This window comes from Antedon mediterranea, chromosome 8 (genome assembly GCF_964355755.1).
Source record: "Antedon mediterranea chromosome 8, ecAntMedi1.1, whole genome shotgun sequence".
Lineage (NCBI taxonomy): Eukaryota > Metazoa > Echinodermata > Crinoidea > Comatulida > Antedonidae > Antedon > Antedon mediterranea.
In genome coordinates this window covers 12,512,662-12,522,381 of record NC_092677.1, presented here as the reverse complement: position 1 = coordinate 12,522,381, position 9,720 = coordinate 12,512,662, and positions in this window count along the sequence as shown.

Here is a 9,720-nt window from a genome sequence, read left to right as displayed (position 1 = left end):
TGCCTAATAATTACAATGTATCTCTTTTGACTGCAGAAGTTTAACTATATAGATGCCAATCAAAAATAGGCTACTCATCAACGTAAAATGATGCTACTTCAGCATTAAACCCAAAGAATATATTATAAAAAAAAAATCATAGATAATATATTATTTTATGAAAACAATTAGCAAAACTAGGTTGGTGAATAAATTGTCAGTTTAAACAACCATCATCTGGACATCAAAGACAGATGAGGTTGCCATAGTGATGATGGATGGTTTGTGTTTTGAGTCATGTGACACATTTCACACCATCATTGATAATTGGATGAGAAAGTTTTGACATGTTACCACAGTATTATTCAACAATCGACTACAGTACAGTAGTTTCATGGTTTGGACAGAACCGTTACATCCAGTATGAAGGCCTCTAGAGGGTGCTGTCACAGTTATTTCAAATTGTCCGTTATAGTATGTAAATTGACATAACCTTTTTATACTTCTTTGATTTTAATTATTTATTTATACTTTACTTTAAAATGGACATTTCTTAGAAGTCAGAGTTGGATTAAAATCACCATCCTGATTTTTTTAGAATAAAGTAGGAAACAGGTTACATTTTTAGGTCCTGGATCTGCCAGGTGATGGATACTATATTTCTTTTTACCTTCATGTTAAATTCTAGACTTTCAACTTCGTTTATTTCTATAAATATTTCTATTTATTTATAAAACAATTTTAAATGCAAAAATTATTCAGTATTGTTTACTTTCTATGACCAATATAAAGTTAGTATATTTATTTTGTTAATACTTATAATGTAAATATTCTTTAGATATCATCACTTGGGTTTACTTTTGCATAAAAAAAAATAAATGGACGAAAATTGACATTCAAACAATAATTACAAGTACAGTTATGCTCTAATGACATCCAGCATGCCGTTAGTTAATTACATTTTTTAAAAACGTTGATGTTAGAAGTGGTCATTATTATCGTCAATAACCACGCAAAATGAGTGACTCCCATTTTAATAGGTTTTTAATGACGCAACGTAATGCATTTAATCCGTCTTCTTTCCACTAAATAATTAGCCTGGAATTGCCAGTCATTAGGCCTAGAATTCTTTTATATCAAGAAAATGTTTTAAGCACTTATGCAGCGCTGTTAATACTCAAATATTGTTGGACTGTTATTAAAATTAGTGTTTTAAATACAAAAATAAAAAATTGTAGGCCTACTTGCTTCTAAAATGGTATAGGCCACTGCACCCTACCAAGTTGATGAAGTACCTTACAAATTGTTATGCAGGGGTTAATTATGATATTCCAACAGAGGTGCTTATGGATCAGTAACTTTGGTAACTACTGGTCAAAGAATTCTGTGTTGGAAGATAGACTTTGAGGATGTTAGATGGTAATTGTAAGTAATTGTACTTTTTTTAGCAGAACCAGAAACTTCTTAATAAATAAAATGTTGAAAATAGCTATGACAATGATAAAACAATTTTTGGTAATTTGGTAATTTTTATCTCTTTTTGTTATTTTTAAATTACTAATGTATTGATTACTACCTTTTGTGATAGCTTTTCCATGTTGAAATAAAGTATTTATATATTTCATAACATTGTTTTTTAAAACTTAAATAATATAATATATGAAGAAAGTTGATATAAAGGCTTTCAAGAGTCAGTTGTCTAGGCTCGACAACATATGCCATATGCTAACAAGACTAGTACATTTATAAGAAGGGGTTGCGCATGAAACATTATTGTTGACATTGATTGTAATCGCAGCCGGTCAAATTTAACTGATGACTTTATTGAGTCATTGATGTTGATGTTTTTGGCAGAAATATACTGTATGCATTACATTTTATGTGGTTTTTACCATTATTTTTCATGCTTTTTTTTGTGGAGATGAAATGTGTGATTGACTGATCTTCCTAGAGCTGGAAAGTCTACAAATTAGGGCTACATGAAGTATCATGGATTTATTTCTGTTGCATTGTGTTGGTAGCAACCCTATGCACCTTCACTTCTAACAAATAATGAAATAAAGTACATTTTCTAACATTTATTCTGCCCTAACCTAACCCCCTTCCAAAAAATGACTTCTCATACAATATCTTTTCTTTAGTGCAACTAAAATGTGACATTTAGTAAAAGTTAATCGTTAAAAAAAAATCAATTTAACGTTTGGAAACATATTGTGTTTTAATGTCAGTTTCATTATTGCTTTGTTGATGTTTAACTTTTAGTTTGAAATTTGGTTTTATACAATTTAAAATAACAATTTTAATGAGAGTAGCTGACAGTTTAAAGACACTAGTGATAATATGTGCACTTACGTTACTCTCTAAGGAAACTTTTAATATTAAAATTAAAACTTAAGTGATTTTTTTCTATCCTGATTATATTTATTTATAAAAGCCTCTGATACCATAGCATAGGTTAAAATGACACTTCTTATCTACAAGTATCCTCTCACAGTGACATGCTCATTTTCTTTTCTTTCACTAAATATCAATATAGTAATCATGGTCCTCCATATTCACCAAGCCAAGATTGTAAGTCTGTGATGAGTCTATTGTTCTAATTCTAATTTTCAACTTATCTACCAGCAATTTTTATTATAATATATGTTTTTTGTTAATAATAGTTTAGTTAGATAATTTTTTATTTAAAAGTTCTTCAAATCAAATAACAAATATTTAAATATATATATACAGTATTATTATGTTTAATTTTTTAAAAGTTATATTTATTTTAACTTGGGATAATCTAAAAACTAAACGTGTGTTTTCTAAAATGTAATCAAAGTTGAGCATTTTTTATTTAAAAGTTCTTCAAATCAAATAACAAATATTGGAAAATATATATACAGTATTATTATGTTTAAATTTTAAAAAGTTATGTTTATTTATAACTTGGGATAATCTAAAATATAAACTTGTGTTTTCTAAAAATGTTCTCAAGGTCGAGGAATTTCAAGTTCAACTCCGAACAAAGAAAAATAAATTTCATTAGCAAAAATTACACAATCTGCTTATTTTATGTAATTAAAGTATTAATTTCAATCTTAGTTTCTGAAAATCTAATTGAGATTTTGTGTCGGAATAATACTCTATATAAATATGTATTCTTGCTTTGGGCTGTTACCGCATATCTAGACTAAATTTACAGTAAATAGCAATTTAGATTTATTCCCCGTGGAATGTACATTTTGAATAAATTATTTTTTTTGATAACTATAAATCATAGTTGTGTAATTTATTACGCTTTGCTTTGGTTGACAGTACAACCCAGATACAGTGAGCGGCAGCGGGCAGCGGCAGACTGTGAAAAATTTAACAATCTCAACTTTATGACCTTTGGTTTTGGTGTGCACTAGATTGACCATGTCTGTGACCTCTATACAAACTTGACCTTATAATGTAGTCTTTTTTCATTATTAATTTAAAATAAATCACCCAATATAGGATAATGATAAAAATATCTATAAATGTAATTGTATATTAAGTAATATATATTTTTTTTTATTGTTAAACTTTGTTAAAAGAAAATAATAAGTTTGTTTCTGATATGTCATAGCATATTCTACAAAACATTTAAACTAATCCAATACTTTTTGTTTTTTTTTCAGTTTATGAATTTGAAATATGAAGTAAAACAAATTGTTAATAATAAAATATATTGTAATAATATAAAGTAATTTCTTTGGGAAGAACCTTGTTAAAGATGTAAGTAGTTATAATAATTAATTTAATAATTGTTACTAATTACAAATACCTACTTTTTCATTTCAACAATTGATTGGTTAATTTAAAGTATTATAAAAAAAATACATATTTAATAGTTTGCATTGCTGTTACTAGCATTGTTTTCAGGCATAATTATCCAGGGCCAACATCCTATACCATAATTTTAATGAACTTGTGTAATTTCTTAGTTCTTTATATGAAAAGATTTTTGAATTGTAAACATTGTTGATAATGGTGTGATGTTTTTCATATACATGATGTCATTGGTGGTAGTGATGTTGATGGTGATACTATAGGTGCTTGTACTATATGCTGATGTTGGTATAGTGATAATAGTGACTACATACAGTAGTGGTGTTTGGTGATGATATTAATGATAGTGATGATAATGATAGTGATGATAATGATAGTGATAGTAATGATAGTGATGATAATGATAGTGATAATAATAATAGTGATAATAATGATAATAATAGCCAATGATGATAATAATGATAATAATAGCCAATGATGATAATAATGATGATGAAAGACATTTTTCATATCTGTAGAGAAGTATCCACACCACCATTCTGTTTAAACTAAGAAGAAGTAAATATATTTATGTACTTGTGAAACTGCTATTTGAGAATTAGAATATTCAGAATTAAGAATTCTACAACGGTGTAATCTTAAGCAGAATTAGAATTAGCAAAGACAATAGTTAGACATCCGAGTATCGTATTAGTATGCATTGCAAGTTATTTAATACCTTTTTTAATAAAACTTGTCAATACGTTTTAAACTCTTATCGTACATTTAATTAATTGGTTCTTACACAGATCCTCCATTGTCGCTATTAATTACAAAACTCACATAATCAAAAGTAAATGATGCCGAGTACCGATCTAAAATGAAAACAATTTACTAAAGCGTTTTTGTTTTGTTATAATGTATTATTACCGTGGAAGAATTCACTTTAAATCCATCATCTATGTTCCATTTCAAATACTTCTTCATTTTCAATTCTATCTTCCGTTAATTGTACTTTTAATTATTTTTCTAATCCTTAAATTTCATATTTTCAAGTAAGAAACGTAAAGCCTCGGGACAAAGAGTTTTTCCATTTGAGTTGCGGCTTAAGCATCAATTGAACAAGCTATTTGGGGTCATTGATTCTTAGGCGACTTCTACAAACAAATTATTATCAAATATGATGCAAATATGTTATGTTCAGTGCATGAATTAATCAAGATTATTGATTCATGCCTCCGTTGCTTTACTGACCTGGATAAATATATTCAAAGAATTGTAATTTTAGCAAATCTTAATCAAAGTAATGTATTTTTAAATATTCAGAATCAGAGAAATAGAAAAGGGTGGCATTTTTGTGATAACTACTGTATCTTATGGAATGTGGCATTGCAGTACATGGATCAGAGTCATAGACTTATATTACTGTGAAAAGTACATTACAAAGTGTACTACTAGCCCGGTACCAATCCAAATCCATTTTTTTTTTCTGCCAAGTCTTCAAGCAAAACTCTTATGTTATAATTTATATTTTTAATCAAGCAAATGACATTTTATAACAAATGTAAAACAATCTTAAACCAATGGTTTTGAACGTAACCACTTCATGTTGACTGTTCTCAATTCTATTTACTCTAGGCCTATTTCATTGCTTCCTTTACTACTAACATTTTTGTAAGCACTAGTGACCGTATTCACCAATCTCACTTAAGTGAAATATTTTCCTTAAATAATAACTATTTGAATTAACTCAATAAATAGTATTTCTCTAAATTGTATTCACTTGGATGTGTAGTTTTCCTTAGCCTAAGTGTGAATGGTGAATACGACCACAGTCTTCAAAATACGGTCTGTTCACACTTAGTTCAATGGGAAAGCTTATTACATGAAAAAAAACTCTTTCAAATAAAGTTATTGAATTTTCTTACTGATAAATTTGCTAATAAATTGTTTGTTATTTTAAAAAATAACATACAAAAATATGTAAACAAAATTTTGATATGTAAAAAAATAGTATTAACTTTAAAAATTAAATATATATATTCTACCACTTTCAGTTAAAACAATCCTCTACAGAAACCAAGTTAATTAAATTTAATTAATCAAAGACAATTTAATCTTTATTTTCAAGTGTGTCTCTGAACATATGTCATATATTGTCTCTGAATATTGGTATCTAAAAGGGTTTTAATTCAATTAATTTCTGCATTCATTAGCAACTTTAAATTATCAATAAGCGTTCAAAAAATTAAGAGCAGCTGCCTTCTAATTTTCTTTTCAACCCATTGTTGCAATGAAATTGTAATAATGATAATTATTATTTGTTGAATTATAGACAGGCCTAGTTACTGAAACAAAGAGAGGTCATTGCGGTTTCATCCTTAGACATCAAAGGTACACTACTGTATAAGGATTGTTATCATGCATCATTAAAATTGTTTTATGTTTGAATGACTTTTCTAATGTATTTAGTTAAAATTATTATTTTATTTACACATTATAATTTTTGAATATCACTGTTATCACATTCTTTCTTTAACTATATATATTATATACTGTACTTTATAGTGTCTAATCAAATATGAATATATTTAATGTTTCTGTCCCCGAAACTTTGAAATACCAGTATGGTGTCCGGCAGGGTTTAGTTTTTTACCAACCCCGAAACCAGTTCTATAAATACCCGGATGGTGTCCGGTGGGGGATAGTTTCACCAAGTATTTAAGTTCTATTTATTTGTTGTTAGCCGAAACCGTTCAATTCATTTCAATGTAAATGTTTTTTATATATTTACAAATGACAATAAATTTAATTACTTACTTAATATTGCAGTTATAATTGTAATAAATATTAATAAATTGTTCTAATAGTTTTGATTCAAAGATAGTAGGTTATAGAACAAAAGTGTGCCAAGAGTCGTCATAAAATCACTAAATTCAATCAATCATTAGTAAATTCAAAATTGGAAGAACTTCGTTATCTTAGCACTTTCAGATTTGCAAATTCTAATTAAACATTAGATTTGTATGAGCAACTTTAATGTAAAATCAATTTCCTTATTAAAACTTGTGTAAAGTGGCGATATTTCTGTATGTATTATCTATTGAAATAGGTTACATTATTGTTTGAATTTAATTACACTTCAAAACAAGAAGTTGATTTATTTTTTTCAATTACATCACCTATGAATTATATATTATTTCATTTCGCTTATAATTCTGCATTAAAATCAGGACTTGGGGCTTGATTAAAATTAAAAATTCTGCATAATAACTGAAAATATTCATCTTTGATTATTAGGCCTACATTTGTCTTAACAGAAGTGCGGTACATTATGATTTTTATTTTAAGTGTAAATACTGTCTGATTTATAGCATCCTCAAAATTCAATACAAATCTTTTTGTTTTGTTTCATTTTAAGTCAAATGTATACATTGTATGAAGTACATTTTCCTAATCTAACACAGAGCGTAAACAGGCATCACAAACATCACATGTTTAATCACATGGGTCACATTCCGATGATCTATAAGAGATTAAAATATACTGTATAGATTAAAATATACTGTATAGATTAAAATATACTGTATAGATTAAAATATACTGTATAGATTAAAATATACTGTATAGATTAAAATATACTGTATAGATGAAATTAGGTAACTCACGTTATTCTAATTTTTTTTTATGATGACCCTACCAAGGGTTACAGGTCTCAGGTTTTTAGTTGTTTTTCTGTGGGTGAGTGGCCGAGCGGTTAAGACAGTGGAACCGTAATCACGTAGCCATAACATCGGCAGGGGTTCGAGGCTCACTCACTCCATGGTTCTGGTGGTAGAACGAGTCTTCTCGGATAAGGACTATAAACCGTAGGTCCAGTGTACACAACTTGCTCGTGTGCACTTTAAAGAACCTAGTACATCTTTCGAGACGAGTAGGGGGTTACCCCGGTGTATTAGTACATCACAGCCACTGATCACCAACTGGGCCCTCTGGGAGACCAGTCTTTGACTGAAGAGGTTACCCAGTATAAATATATATTTCAATCAATTCAATTAAAATTAATTAGTGTTCCATGACCTTCTCATCAAAATTAATGTCTCTCATTGTTGTGCTATGTCAACATAATGTCAATGACGGTGAAATGTCCCCAATAATGGGGATAGCTATGCAAACACTATAAATTCAAATTTATTAACATTCACCTTAATATCAAGGTATGGTTAACAACAACATTTACAAAAATAAAAAAAGATATAAAAGAAAAAGCAATAATAAAAGCAAACAAGTAACAAGTTACAAGTAAAAAGTTAAATTTTTGTAACTCTTTTGAAAAAGAATTGATTGAGAAAGAACATATTAAAATCTAGTTTTATTTATCCTAAATATTTTTTATTTTTTCCTAAATATGTTTAGGAAAGTAGTTGTTTTCTTGAAACTATAGAGGGCAGTATTAGGATTTGTTCAAAAAGTGGCCAAAATTCGACCCTTTTATTTTTTTACAGAACTGGTTACTATTATAATGTAACATGCGCAGACGCAGATAATGTGGTATGCTCATCTTAACTCAAAATATTATGTTTCAAAGTCTTGACGCCTTTTTATTAAAAATCTTTTTCTCAAACGGCCAAAATTCAACCCTTTTATTTCCCGACATAATTACTTTAACATATTGTGACATGCAGAATCTAATAATGTGGTCTTTGCATGTTACCTCAATATTTTGGAAAAGTCAAAATCTAGGCCATTGTTTTCACAAGGGTCGAAAATTGCACATTTTTAGAAAATTTCCCTGTATATGGATTTTTTCGACCTTTTTATTTTTTCATAAAACTGGTTTCAATTATTCGACTTTGCGCATGTTTATAATGCTATAGTAACCATTTATGTCAAAAAATAAAAGGGTCGAAAATTGGCCATTTTTCGAAAAATTTTTTTTAGAAAAATTACTAATTTTCGACCTTTTTATTTTTCGATAAAACTTATCACTATAGCATAATTGACATGCGCAGAACCGATTATTCGACTCTGCGCATGTTTATAATGCTATGGTAACCATTTATGTCAAAAAATAAAAGGGTAGAAAATTGGCCATTATTTTTCGAAAATTTTCCTGTACTATAGTATAGCGATTTTTTACAAAAATGACAAATTTTTGAACTTTTTATTTTTCGATAAAACTTGTTACTATAGTACAATTTGCATGCGCAGAACCCATTATTCGACTCTGCGCATGTTTATTATGCTATATTAACCATATGTCAAAAGTGGTTACTATAGCCAATTGACATGCGCAGAACGCATTATTCGACTCTGCGCATGTTTATAATGCTATAGTAACCATTTATGTCAAAAAATAAAAAGGTAAAAATTGGCAATTTTTCGAAAATTTCCCTGTACTATAGTACAGTGATTTTTTACAAAAATTACTAATTTTCGACCTTTTTATTTTTCGATAAAACTTGTTACTATAGTACAATTGGCGTGCGCAGAACCCATTATTCGACTCTGCGCATGTTTATTATGCTATAGTAACCATTTATGTCAAAAGTGGTATCTATAGCCAATTGACATGAGCAGAACGCATTATTCGACTCTGCGCACGCAAAAAATGCTACCTTTAAGTAACAAAATTTAATAGCATCAGCTCTTCAGATTAAAATTAACACTGATGATTTTAGAAAAGGAAAGTAGCAATAAAAGAGAAAGAATTTGTAACAAATGGGTTAAAAAATATACTATAAAAATGTATTTCTTATTTTATTTAAAAAATCATGAGTCTCCTCTCCTTAATTGCCTAAGTCACACAGCTGACTTAGGCAGAAACACAAAAAATATAGTATATTGATATAAGCAGTGAGTTAGGCAGATCATAAGTCAGCTCTCTTTAATTGCCTAAGTCACACAGCTGACTTAGGCAGAAACACAAAAAATATAGTATATTGATATAAGCAGTGAGTTAGG